The 13,954-nt window shown below is 41.7% G+C and overlaps 1 long non-coding RNA gene across 1 annotated transcript; it reads right to left on the bottom strand.

Moving 5' to 3' along the window:
- Positions 1–217: 217 nt before the first annotated feature.
- Positions 218–12,968, bottom strand: LOC110127306 (uncharacterized). The gene is made up of 3 exons (XR_011484004.1): positions 12,693–12,968; positions 901–1,002; positions 218–741 (listed from the first exon to the last, which is right to left on the bottom strand). It is a non-coding gene; the product is annotated as an uncharacterized lncRNA (long non-coding RNA).
- Positions 12,969–13,954: the final 986 nt, after the last annotated feature.

Here is a 13,954-nt window from a genome sequence, read left to right as displayed (position 1 = left end):
CCATGACCAATTACCTGACCAATTTCCATGTTCATTTTATTTCCCATACTTCCAGTTTCTTTCCTCTCATCTGCCTCATGTTCTGTCCAACCCTGAGAGGGTTACGTAACACTTCGTAAGCCCTAAAACATATTAACCAAAGTAGCTCAGATAATTGATAATTTGCTAGATGCTTTCATGGGGCATCTAATATAATTTTCACACAACCATGCAAAGTAGATGGCGACGTTTTAATTTTGTGAAAGGTGAAAGTGAAAGTCTCTCAGTCGTGTCTAACTCTTTGCGACCCCATGGACTATACAGTCCATGAAGTTCTCCAGGCCAGAATACTGGAGTGGGTAGCCTTTCCTTTCTCCAGGGGATCCTCCCAACCCAGAGATTGAACCCAGGTCTCCCACATTGCAGGCAGATTCTTTACCAGCTGAGCCACAAGGGAAGCTTTAATTTTGGAGCCAAGTAAACTGTGATTTAGGGAAGTTAAGAAGCAAATCAGAGGATACTGCGCTACAAAATCAGCAGAGTCAATATTTGAATTCATTTCCAAAGACTTTCCAGTGCATCCAGACTTAGTTTCAAGGCACATCTCTCATTCAATTCTCACCCCAAGGCATTCTTCATCAAAGATCACACTGCATTTCAGTTCTGTCTTCCCATTTGAAGCAGCAGCAGTGTGTGAAGGGAGGGTGTTTGTACCCTCTTACATCACCTTCAGGCTGGGTTTTCTGTCCTGCACAGATCTTGCTGTTAAGAAAAATGTATAGGACAAAGATTAAAAATTCAAACACGAGTTATTTGCATGCTGGGCTTCACTCAGGCATATACAGGGGAATCCAATCAGGAATTCACAAAACTTCAATGAAATTAAAAAACCATATTGTAAATGTCTGGCCCAGTACTTACCTCCCATACCCACAAGATGCTCTGAGGTCTTGGGGACCACTGTCTCTCAGGAGCTCTGGGCCAGTAGTAACCAGATTATAAGGGTGACACGGTGAATTACCTCTGCAAATAATTTCCATAAATAAGCCCTTCTATAATAATGAATGAACACAATGTAATGAAATACTAGGTCAACCTAAGCAATAACAAAGGCAGTGGTAAGTTTGTCTCTCTTATAAAAGGTATATGAGATCAGGTTAGCAGATCTAGAAAATATTCTGTTCTCACAAACAAATATAGTAAGTATTTCTACTCCTAGAACTACGAGATGATTGAATTTTTAAGGATTTTAAGACAAGGAAGTATCATGTTTAATTAAATATATATAATTAAGTATATACACCAGGTATGCATAACTGTGCATAGTTAATCATACCATTTCAAAACACACATGCATCAGAATGCATGTATGAAATTGGTTGGTAGAGATTCTATTTGTTCATTTTCTTGTAACAGATTTCTGTCTTCTGAAATGTCCAATTCACATATCTATCATGATTCTCACTAGTGCTAAGCACTTTAGGACACTCAGTTCAGTTCAGTTCAGTCGCTCAGTTGTGTCCAACTCTTTGTGACCCCATGAACCACAGCACGCCAGGCCTCCCTGTCCACCACCAACTCCCGGAGTTTACCCAAAGTCATGTCCATTCAGTCGGTGATGCCATCCAACCATCTCATTCTCTGTCATCCCCTTCTCCTCCTGCCCTCAATCTTTCCCAGCAGGGTCTTTTCAAATGAGTCAGCTCTTCCCATCAGCTGGCCAAAGTACTGGAGCACTCTAGGACACTAACCAAATAATATTCAGAGTAAAAAGACATCACCCAGATTTTTCTATTAGAAACCACAGAATGTTGAAAACTCCATTATTTGATATGTACATCCAGGTCTCAAGCCCATAATAAGCACAATTATGTTTCTGCAGTAAAATGCATGACTCTTAATACTAGGTCGAGTAAAGACCATAAATAGCTTTACCTCTGGCTTTGCCACAAAATGGAAGCAAGTCAAGCCAGGTTTTGCCACCAAACGAGTTTAGGAACAAAATTTTGGTTTTCAGAGCATTGTGGATTTTGGAATTACAGAAAAGGTTGTGTGGAACCCATTATATAAGTATGAGAAAATATTTATAAATATATGGGTTTTTTGTTTGGTTGGTTTTTGTTTTTTTTTCATTTATTAGATATTTATTGAGCATCAGACACTGTGCCAGGCAGAACCCTGTCACAGTTCAGGTAGTTTTTAAAAGAGTTTTATTTTGTGAAAAGCAATGAGTGGCTGCATAACAATACATAATGTATTTTAAATACATGCACTCCATCTGGCTGTAATAGTTTCCTTAGAAGTCATCTGAACTAGAAATATATGTTTTTAGGAGTCAAATGAACATATCTGAGGTAACAGACTAAAACTAATTTTTTATTATTTTTTAATTTTTATTGAATTATAGTTGATTTACAATGTATTAGTTTCTGGTGATTCGGTTATGTATGTGTGTGTCTGTGTGTGTGTGTGTGTATACATACAGACTAGAAATTCTGCTTATGGAAATACCATAGAAACCGGGCTTCCCTGGTGGATCAGTCCATAAAGAATCTGCCTGCAATGCAGAAAACCTGAGTTTGATCCCTGGGTTGGGAAGATCCCCTGGAGAAGGAAATGGCAACCCACTCCAGGATTCTTGCCTGGGAACTCCCATGGACAGAGTAGCTTGGCAGGCTACAGTCCATGATGTCACAAGAGTCAGACATGACTTAATGACTAAACTACCACTACCATGACTACACCATAAAAACACCATTGAGGATTTCCATAAAGGCCCTATATGGAAACCATGACCCTATTACAGTGGGGCAGATGGGTCCTGCCCTGGTCCAGAGAATCATATCATACCACTCAAATCCTAGCAGAAAGCAAGCCTCGAACAACTGTGAGCTTGCTTGTGAAGCAAGCTCTGCTTTTAGCAACCTAGAGTAAACAAACACCTGCTGAGTTTTAACTCTTCCCTATTCTTTAAGACATCATTCTGAAATTCTAAAAACAAACATGACTCATCCACACCTTCAGATGCTTTCAGTATTTATTACACTTAGAGTAGCATGGAAACATAATACCTTATTGGTGTATCATTTACAAAGAACTCACATTATCTCTCTTAATCCTTTCAACTGCTTCAGTGTGGTAATATCTCCATTGTCAGATGAGAAAACTGCTGCTCAGAAAGTTTAAATGAACTCCCCAAGGTCACACAGCCAATAAATAGCAGAACTGGGTGACAAACCCAGGCCTTAGGTCCTTCCTTCTCTCACTCACCATGCTCCAACCAAGCTGGCCTGATTGCATTTTTTGTGTGCTTAGTCGTTCAGTCATGTCTGACTTTTTGTGACTCCATGCGCTGTAGCCCTCCAGGCTCCTCTGTCCATGGGGGTTCTCCAGGCAAGAAAACTGGAGTGGTTGCCATGCCCTCCTCCAGGGGATTTTCCCAATCCAGGGATCGAACCGAGGTCTGCTGCACTGCAGGCGGATTCTTTATCGGCTGAGTCACCAGGGCAGCCCAAGAACACTGAGTACATAGCCTATCCCTTCTCCAGGGGATCCTCCGACCCAGAAGTCAAACCAGCGTCTCCTGCATTGAAGGCGATCCTTTACCAACTGAGCTACCTCCATAGCTCATGGTGACACGCCCTCCACACATGTAGGTCTTTCCATCCTATAGTTACAGGATCATAATAATAGCATTTATTGTATTATTAACAGTTTGGGGCTGTATGATTTACTTAGACTGTCTCACTTGCTCCTTATAGCATTCTCTGGTATAGATATCATTTCTGTTTTCATAAGCTAGAAAAATGAGAAGCAAATGAATTTAATACATCTGCCCAGTGTCTCACACATAATAAGCTGAGATCAGAACATCTGTTTATCTGACTCCAAAGACCCTGCTCAGCCTGATGACCAGCTGTGGGAAGTATTTTGAAAGCACCCGGGGGGTCTGACTCCCTGGGAGTCCTCTGTGTATCAGCCATGCTGTTGTGGATGGAACCACTGGGGCAACATTACATGAGTAAGATTTCTGTTAGGAGTAGATTCACCCAAGCATAGATAGAGCCAGGGGATTGGCAGGAACACAGGCAGGGTTCCTCTTCAGGAAGACTTCTCCAGTATTTTCTGAGATGTTCCCTTTTAGCTATGAGTTTCCTAGATGGCTCAGCAGTAAAGAATCTACCTGCCGATGCAGTCGACAAAGGTTCGATCCCTGGGTCAGGAAGATCCCCTGGAGAAGGAAATGGCAACCCACTCCAGTATTCTTGCCTGGGACAGAGGGCTGTCCATGGGACAGTCCATGCACACAACTCAGCAACTAAACAACTTGTAGTGATATCTCTCCTTAGTTGCCTTATTTGCAGATGCTGTTCTTATGCGGTCCATGGTGCTGGGATGCCCATATCCTTCCTTTAGCTGCATAGCCCATCCTAGTTGGATTAGTAAACTGAAGCTTGCTCACCAGTATTTAACCTGGCAGGATCTCTGCTCATTTCCTATCACCCTCAAATTTCCTCTAATGGCATTTTAGGTATAGTTTCTGGTGCGTGTATAAATTTTCACCCACATGGCAGCACTCATGGTGTCCATGTACTATGCTAGTACAGTAAGCTGCTACTGGAAAGCTGGTCCTCCTGCCCTTTCTGCTGCTCTTAAAGGAAGGTGCCCTTCCAAAGATCAGTCTTCTTGGTTTTATTCTAGGATGCTGCTGTGAAATAGGGACAAAGGTAGAGATCTTCTCTCTGTATCTGGAGCACATTTCTATTCTGTCTCTTTAATTACAAGTAGGACAGGGGAAGGGGACAAATAAAAAGAAGATGGAGACCCAGTGGACCTTGGGAAAAGGACTGGTGACCCTGTTGCCCCTGGTTGCTGTCAAGCAGCTGGCAGGCAAGACAGGGTGTCTTGTTTCATCCTCCTCTTGTGCTCACTGTCCTAAATCTGAGAACAGTCACCTTTTGAAGTCTCCCTCCCTAAACCCAAACCAACTGAAGCCATTGTGGGGAAATTTTTAAATAGCAAGTATCCCTGAATTTCCTACCCTCTTACCAACATGTTACTGAGGGGACTGGGGGTAATGACGTAGCTGCTACTCTAGGGGCCTATGAGGAAAGAGCACAAGCTAAACAGGAGAGTAATGTGGAGGGAGGAATGTGGATGTACTGGTTGGGAAGGAGGATGAAATGGCTCAAAAGAGAAGCACAACTAGGATGGGCTGAGCATCTACAACCTTTTTTTCTTTTTTTGACTACCCGCTTGGCACGTGAGATCTTAGTTACCCCACCAGGGATTGAACTTGCACTGTCTGCATTGGAAGGGTGGTATCTTAACCACTGAACCACCCAGGAAGTCCCCGACCATTTCTTGATTTTAACTCCTGAGTAATTTCCTCCTGTGGGCACTGAGGGGTCATGCAATCTCCAAAGTCTATCTGGGAGTTACTGCAGCCTTAGGTTGCATGTGGTTGTTGTTGGTTTTGGTTTGTTTTGTTTTGTTTTTTTTTTCCAGGAAATTGGTTTACTTTTATTTGTGGGGAGACAGGACAGCAGATATATCTTTCTTCAGGTGAGCTCAAAAAAATATGTTAGAAATAGAACTGATTTATTGCAAAAGTATCTAGGATAGAATAAATTTAGACTTCAGATTTATCTAATAAAATATGAATTGTTCAATTTACATGAACATAGTTTACAAGAACATTTTTATTCCATATTGTGAGGTGCACTTATGTATTTTGTTTATTTATACATCATCTTTTTTTACATGTATTTTTTTGGTGGAGGAGAATAAAAAGAGAGTCAAGTGTTATGCTTCCTTGCTTGGAGGAGAAAGAAGTAAGACTTGAAATATAAGATATGTCACGTCTGTACTTTTCTCAGTTATGAGACAGCTTCACAGGCAATATAATTTAGGGAATTATTTTAGATGAGGGAAAGGCAGCAAAACATAAGTAAAAGAGAAAAGAATTTGAAGTGGAAAAAGAAAAACCAACCTGGAATCAAAGAATCAGATCGGCCAGCAATAGCACCCTAGCAAATAGCACATGATATGAGCAAATGACTTGACATCACTGATCCCTAGTTTCTAACTATAAATGGAAGAAAAATTCTACCCTCATTCATTTGCTTTGCTAAATAATTATGAGGTTCAAACAACAGGAAGCACTCTATACGATTGAAAACTCTGACACAGTGCAAGTATGTAAAGTGTTACTGTAGGATGATCCAGGCCTCAAAGAGACAGGAAGACCAAGAAAATGAATGTTTGCCTGTAAAGTAACAAATGTAGAAGGCACTCATAGATTGGGGGAAATGGAAACAGGCAGATTTTCTTCTTGGGCTCCAAAATCACTGGGGACATTGACTGCAGCCACAAAATTAAAAGACCCTTGCTCCTTGGAAGAAAAGCTATGACAAACTTAAACATCATATTAAAAAGCAGAGATATCACTTTGCTGACAAAGGTCTGTATTGCACAAAGCTCTGGTTTTTCCAGTAGTCCTGTATGGATGTGAGAGTTGGTCCAAAAAGGCTGAGTGCTGAAGAATTAATGCTCTCGAATTGTGGTGTTGGCGAAGACTCTTGAGAGTACCTTGGACTGCAAGGAGATCAACCAGTCGATCCTAAAGGAAATCAACCCTGAATAGTCATTGGAAGAACTGATGCTGAAGTTGAAGCTCCAATACTTTGGCCACCTGATGTGAAGAGCTGACTCACTGGAAAAAACCTTGATTTGGGGAAAGATTGAAGGCAGGAGGAGAAAGGGGCAAAAAGGATAAGATGGTTGGACAGCATCACCAACTCAATGGACATGAGTTTGAGCAAGCTCTGGGAGACAGTGAAGGACAGGAAAGCCTGTTGTGCTAGTCCATGGGGTCACAAAGAGTCTGACACGGCTTAGCAACTTAACAAAACAGCAACAATTCATTGAATGTTTGTGGTTAATTTAGAAACAGAAACATGGAGTCCTTCTGATTCCCCATCCCAGAAAGAATACCTTCTCACCATCTTCCACCAATAGCCATCTGGGAAGCCCCAGGATGTCTGAAGCAGCAAGCGAAGAGAAGCTGCTTCCTTTCCCTTCACAGAACCCTGAGAGGGCACTGGCCTCCTCTCAGAGTCCTTCATTCAGATTCTTAGTTCTTTTCCATCTCTGCATGCTGCTATTGCACCTGGTCCTTGACTCCCCAGGAAGTACCCAGACGCCACAGCTCCAAGATATACAAATATATTGCTTAGCCCTCTGTGCCTTGCTTCATTCTCAAAATGAGGTAATAATATATGTCTCCTGGTGATCAAGTGAGGTAGTCTTGGATGTGAAAGTTCCTAGCCCACAGAGGCCAAAAGAGTCCCCATCCTCCACTCCTATAAGTCCCCCCTGGCCTAGTCTCAGCTCAAATACCTCACAATGGGTATAGAAAAGAAGTTCTATCATGCCCTCATGATGGACAGAATTGATTTCTTTTGTATTCTTTCAGAGATAGATTATGGCTATTTAAACAAATATATTTCCCCTTTTCTGACACAATGGTGATTGTGTTTGGAGAGATTGTTCTATAATAATACACAAAGGTCTTCCTCTTGCTTTATCATAGCTGAATAACATTCTGTTGGATGGCTGTCTCCATACAATCATCATTCAATGGCTGAAAATATATTCAATCAGCTCTCTTTTAATAGACCCTAAGAAGTTTATAATATTTTGCAATTACAAACAAAGCTGCATTGAATAATTCTGTACATGCATTATTCTCACATGTGAGGATTTATTGGCAGGATCACTCCATAAGAGTAGAAATGGGTAAATCGTGTATGAATTTGGGGGGCGGGGTTGCCAAATATTACCAAACTACTGGCAAAGGGAGGACCTCCCAGGTGGCTCAGTGGTAAAGAATCCGCCTGCCAATGCAGGAGCTGCAAGAGACATTGGTTTGGTTCCTGGGTCAGGACAAATCCCCTGGAGAAGGAAACAGCAACCCACTCCAGTATTCTTGCCTGGAAAATCCCATGCACAGAGGAGCCTGGCAGACTACACTCCATGGGGTCGCAAAGAGTCAGACATAACTGAGAGACTGAGCACAGAACACAGACAAAAGGGGACTCTTGCCTGAAAAAGAGGATATCACCAAGAAGTCTGCTCAGAAAAATAAAGGATTTAGAATGTTTTTATCTATATCATTGGCATTATGGTTAAGAGCCTCATAAGAAAATATTATTGTTCCATAACTATTATTGAAAGTATTACAGCTGTGTGAAGGAAACCGCATTGGCTGTAGGTTGGTTTTTTTTTTTTTTTTTTTTTTTCATTTATTCAACAGATATTTGTGGAGCAAAGCACAATGCCAGGCACTCTGGGGGTTCACACACCTGAGAGATATGGTGTCAGCCTTCATAGTCCTTATGATCTGCAAAAGTGATTTTAAAACTGGAATCTAGAAAGATGGCAAAATAAATCCATACTTCAGGCTCTGTGTTTTTTTTTTTTTTAATTTAAAAAATAAAAACAGATAATATATATTGGATATGAGAACTAATTAAAATATCAAGGTTCCTTACTCTGGGGTAGAATTATTCAAACCCATACACTCATAGCAATGACTAGAAGACTAGAGGAAGTTATAATTTAAAATAGGTTTGATTAATATGAAAAAATTAATTATATACAAATTTTATGCTGTTGCTAAAAGTCATGTCTCCAAACAGAGTTCAATTTGAGGAAAATAATAAAAAGGTATAGAAAGGGAATTAAAAGCTACAGAAATGGTAGAGAAAACTTAGTGAACTATTAGTTTCAATATCTAATTGAACTTAATAAAATATCTAAATATAAAACAAAGCCTGCATATCTCCACCCCTAACTGGAGCAGAAACATCTGGAAAAGAATGCCAGTCTTATAACCTAGAATTCAGAGTTCTAGGTCTTACCCTGACAATAATCATCTGGCGACCTAGGGCCCCTCACAGCATCTCTGGTCTCAATTTCATCACCTACAAAAAGGAATAAAGCTTTTATTTAATCTTCCTATGCTACATATTATTGTGAGGAACAAATATTAATACAATCATAGAAAACATTTTGAGGAGGTTAAAATTTCGCAAGAACGAAAATTAGTTATTTCCTCCACAATTTGCATTCAATGCTGGTATGTTACACACCACCAAGCTCTTAAATGTGAGTTCATTGATGCATTAATATTTCAGTGAGTATAAACTGTGCAACTTTGTCAACCAACTATGGTACAATAAGTCTTCCACTAAGTACTCTCACAGGGACAGACCCTGGCTGAACCTCACCCAGCATCCCTCCATGTTTGATATGTGTCCAATCTCAGAGCGATAACTTAATTTAATCACTAGAGGGCCCTGGTTACAAAGCAAGCTTAAGTTCCTCCAGAAACTATTTTTCCCAACTAAGGAGCCTTTCCAGGTTTGTTTGTTTGGTAAGTTGGTTTTTTTTTTTTTAATCATTATTATAAAGGCCATATGTTCACTGTGAAACTATATCAAACAGTGTATGAAATAAAAAGGAAATGTCTCATTTCCTAGCCTTGATTGGAATGCAATAGCATGTAGCCCTGATTAACCCCAGTTAAGCAGAAAGCTGTGCTGGGGAAATAGAAATAGCTGTAATGTTTCAAGACCACACTGGAAGCATAGCCATAACCAACACAAAACTACTATGCCAAATGTCTATCCCACCCCACCCATAGAGACACACGTCTCCACATTCAACTCCACTCTCACTAATTTTAAGGCCCCAATCGTCGTTAATAGTTTACTGTCTCCTTTCAAAATCTTTGTCCTTCTTTGAGGGAATAGCATCAACAGATCAACTGAGTTGATTGAACTTCTGTGGTTGTTAGTTAGTAACTTGAAAGAATGGTTTCAAGAAGCATATTAAAAAATCCTACAGTCATGGAGAAGGAAATAGCAACGCACTCCAGCATTCTTGCCTGGGAAATCTCATGTACAGAAGATTAACAGGCTACAGTCCATGGCATCACAAAGAGTTGGACACGTTTAGCAACTGAACAACAACAACACACAATCAGGCAGATTGTGATTTAGGAAACTACTTCTTGATGGAAATCTGATATAAAATGGGAATGAAGTGACCTAGCAATATGGAATATAGAGTTTTGTAAGAAATTACAATTTATGTATAGAATAATAGTTGCAATATTCAAACAATAAAGTCTGTGGCCAAAGGATTTAAAAAAACACCTACAGTCAAACATATAAATATAATATTTTTCTGTTTCCATAATGTTTTTTTCTGAGATAAAAGTATATCTCATGACTTCGCAACACCAACCACTCAGAATGCTGCTGACAAGGGCAAATGAGAACCAAATTGTTCTGATTAGTCAAAATGCCTGTCATAACGTTCATTCAACAAGAAAGAATATGTTTGAATCAACTTGGTTGATTAACAAATCTAGACATCAGTCTTCTCATCTGGCACTTGAAGGATGCTTGAGCAGCCGGGTGCTGTGGGTTCACAGCATCAATGTCCCCTGGGATAAACACAGAGATGGATTGCCACTGGTGGGAAAAAATGTCTTCCTTTCCTAGAGCAGGAGGGAAGATGACATAAAGAGAAAGACTTGGGTCCTATGCCTGTGAAAGTCTTGGAAGCTGTGGAAGTGGAGGTTGGGAATAACATATATATACAGACTGCACTGGGTCTTCACTGTAGTAAGTGGGCTTCTCTTGTTATTGAACTTGGGCTCTAGTTGCCCCACAGCATGTGGCATCTTACTTCTCCAACCAGAGATCAAATCCTCATCCCCTGTGTTGGAAGGTGGATTCTTAACTACTAGACCACCAGGGAAGTCCCGGGGATAATATTAAGGGATGGCACAGGTGAGGGGGAAGGGCGAGGAGATCCTGGCTCCAGGTAAGCCACATTTGGCCCCTGAAAAGCAACCAAAGCCATTTATCATGGGTCATCCCTACCCCTCAAAATAGTTCCCTCCTTAGGCAAGCAGACGTCCGAAGTTCCTCATCACACAAAACCCTTAATCCAGGATTCAAGATAAAAAGTCAAAAATACTAACCTCTGAGTTAACAAGTTGGTATGATCATAGACCAAGTAAAAGTGTAAATATTGATCTAAAAGGATTACAGTGCAAGAAGGTGCCTGAAGGCAGAACCTACAGCCTGAAAGAGAGGAGACTACAAATGCTGGCGATCTGAAGGTGAAAATTCCAGTTTTTCATTTATTCTTTACACAACCATATTCTATTATGTATCCCTCATTCTTCTAGCCTAGGAGGATGCAGGGAAAACAAGATAGAGTCCTGCTCTCATGGCTGGACTTTCTATGCCCAGGCAGGCCCTGAACAAAAGGTGTTATTATGGCCTTTGAGAGTCAGACACAGACCTAAGTACCTTACATACCTTGTCTCATTCAATCCTCATATCAACCCCAAAACAGTTAAAGAAGCTGAGGTTTCTTTTTCTGTCCAAGGTAACAGATTCTCCCACAGGGTAGTAAACTGGAGTCTGGCATGTTTATCAATCAGCTGCATGGAGCTGGAATTTGCACTTGAGCATCTAGGCATATATATGGGGGAGGGGGGAGGGAGGGATAGAGAGTCTGTCATATCCTGGAATAGGGATATTGGGAGTTCTGAAAAAGTTGTAAGAATTCCGAACAGAATTCTCTCTCCGTATAGTTTTCTCTGGTAGGTGAAAAAAAGAAAAAAAACTGTCATTGCCAGACTCTAAGATGATGGACAAAAAGACAGTCTCTCAGCTCCAAAATGGCCACCGCGTTTTCCTCCGTAGGAGCAACCGCGTAGTGACAGAAGGGCCATTCGCAGGTGGGTGCTCTCAGGGACTGGGCCAGGTGCCAGAATGGCCAGCTGGATCTTCCCTCTCCTGAGCTATTGGCCCAGCAACATTTAAGGGCTCCTTAATCCAGGCTGGACAAAAGCAGAGGAAGGAGACAGAGGAGGAAGTTAGGTAACCAAGGGAGGTGGGTCTAAACTGAAAGAGCAAGAAAAGCTTTGCCCGTTGGAACTGAATGTCACTGTTCGGTCCGAGGGCGCCTTGCTTCTGCCTTATTCCCCGCCCCCCAAGGGCTCCTGGCAACCAGTTCTTGGCGCAAAAGCCGTATACGTCACCTGTTGCGAGGCAGACTGGGAACGCCTCCTGGGTCTTTAGTGCAACAACTTTAGTGGGCGTTGGCGAAAAGTGAAGGCATCAGGGAGGTAGGAAAGAAGTGAGGAGAGGGGAAGAAAGAAGAAAATGTCTATTCTCGTAAGGTCGTACAGCTACGAAAAACATCTTAGAGTTACCTAGCCTAACCTGCCATTCTAAGTTGGCTGGACGTCCAGGAATGGGATGCCAGCTCTCTCCCTCAGTTTGATGGAGAGAAGATTCTCCTTTGTATTGAACTGAACTCTAGCTCTGACTTGCACCTGTTTTACTCCAAGAGGAGCCTCAGAACAGCTTAACGCCTCTTCCATAGGACAACTCATTACATTTTGCTCAAAATCAGCACAAATTCATTCCCATTTATGGGGTGGGAGGCAGGGTGGGGAGCAAGCCTAAATGCTTGACTCACCTGATTCATAACAAGTTGAATGTTTTTCTTTTTGAAAAATGAAAATATTGGTGGTGAAATTCAGAATAATAACAAAGAAGACACAAGCATAGAAGAAATATTGATAGATAAAACATAAAGTTTTTGCTACAAGGACTCACTTGCTGGATGCCTGCATCAGCTTGACTCAGATCAGTGTTCTCATTTCTTCTGTAGACCCATGAAACATTGGGCTAAATGGATAGAAATTAGACGTTCTGCGGTCTATCAGTTATTGAATCTCCTAGGAACTTGCAAACCAGTTTAAGCACATGGGTGGAGAAGGACATGGCAACCCACTCCAGTATTCTTGCCTGGAGAATCCCAGGGAGGAAGGAGCCTGGTTGGCTGCCGTCTATGGGGTCGCACTGAGTCGAACACGACTGAAACGACTTAGCAGCAGCAGCAGCATACTGGTGAAAATAAGGCCACAAAAGCGGAAAATATCAATTTCCTCCTGATATTTGTACCACTAGGGGGAGCTCCAGGAGAAAAAAATCACGGCAAGTGAGAGCAAGTAAGGGCACTTAGAGAGTGTTTACTGTGTACCATTCACAGTTCCCGTGGGTTCCTTCCTGTAATTCTGTTCACAGTCCTAATGGGACAGATGTCATTCTCCTCTACTTGCAGAGGAGGAAGCTGAGCTATAGTGTGTTCACAGGTACAGAGTATACAGCTTTGTGCAGGGCAATTTATTAAAACTGCAACTGCACATGCTCTTTGAGCTAACAACTGCACCTGTATAGAAGGCAGTGAACTCCGTGAGCACTCAACCAGCGCAGCTGCACGGGACCCCATGATTAGGAGGGAACACTGTGTTTGGGCTTTAATGCTCTGTATCACTATCTTTTTTTTTTTTTTTTTTTTTGCTGCTCTGGGTTTTAGTTGCAGCGTGCAAGATCTAGTTCCCTGAGAGGGACCAAACCAGACCCCCTGCATTGGGAGCATCGAGTCTTATCCACTGGGCCACCAGGGAATTGCCCTCTGTGTCGCTGTCTTGAAATTCTTAACACTTTTCTTTCAATTTGTGTTTTGTAAGTGAAGTCCAATGGGGTATAGAATGTGTGCTGAGGGTTTGGGGCCTAGATTCAAGCTTGATCTCGCTTCTTAATCTCCCCAGGACTGGTTTTCAGATGTCTTCAACTCCCCCCAGGAACCACTGCCACCCTCAGTGCCCCCTAGCAGGAGCCTGGGCACAGGAGAGACGTGGAGTCAGGCAAACACATGTGTTGTGCCCAGTGGAGGGCAGGACCCCAAGCACATGGGAAGGCCTGCATTCACCCTGATGCCTGAAGAAATGCAATATTAAATAGCAAAAATGAAAACAAAGCCACTGTGTCATATCAAGAGTGAAACCATAGAGAAAGCTAGAATCTTCTTGGAA

Source organism: Odocoileus virginianus, chromosome 27 (assembly GCF_023699985.2).
Source record: "Odocoileus virginianus isolate 20LAN1187 ecotype Illinois chromosome 27, Ovbor_1.2, whole genome shotgun sequence".
Classification (NCBI taxonomy): domain Eukaryota; kingdom Metazoa; phylum Chordata; class Mammalia; order Artiodactyla; family Cervidae; genus Odocoileus; species Odocoileus virginianus.
Note: the sequence above shows the minus strand (reverse complement) of the source record. Positions and strands in the feature narration are given on the sequence as shown.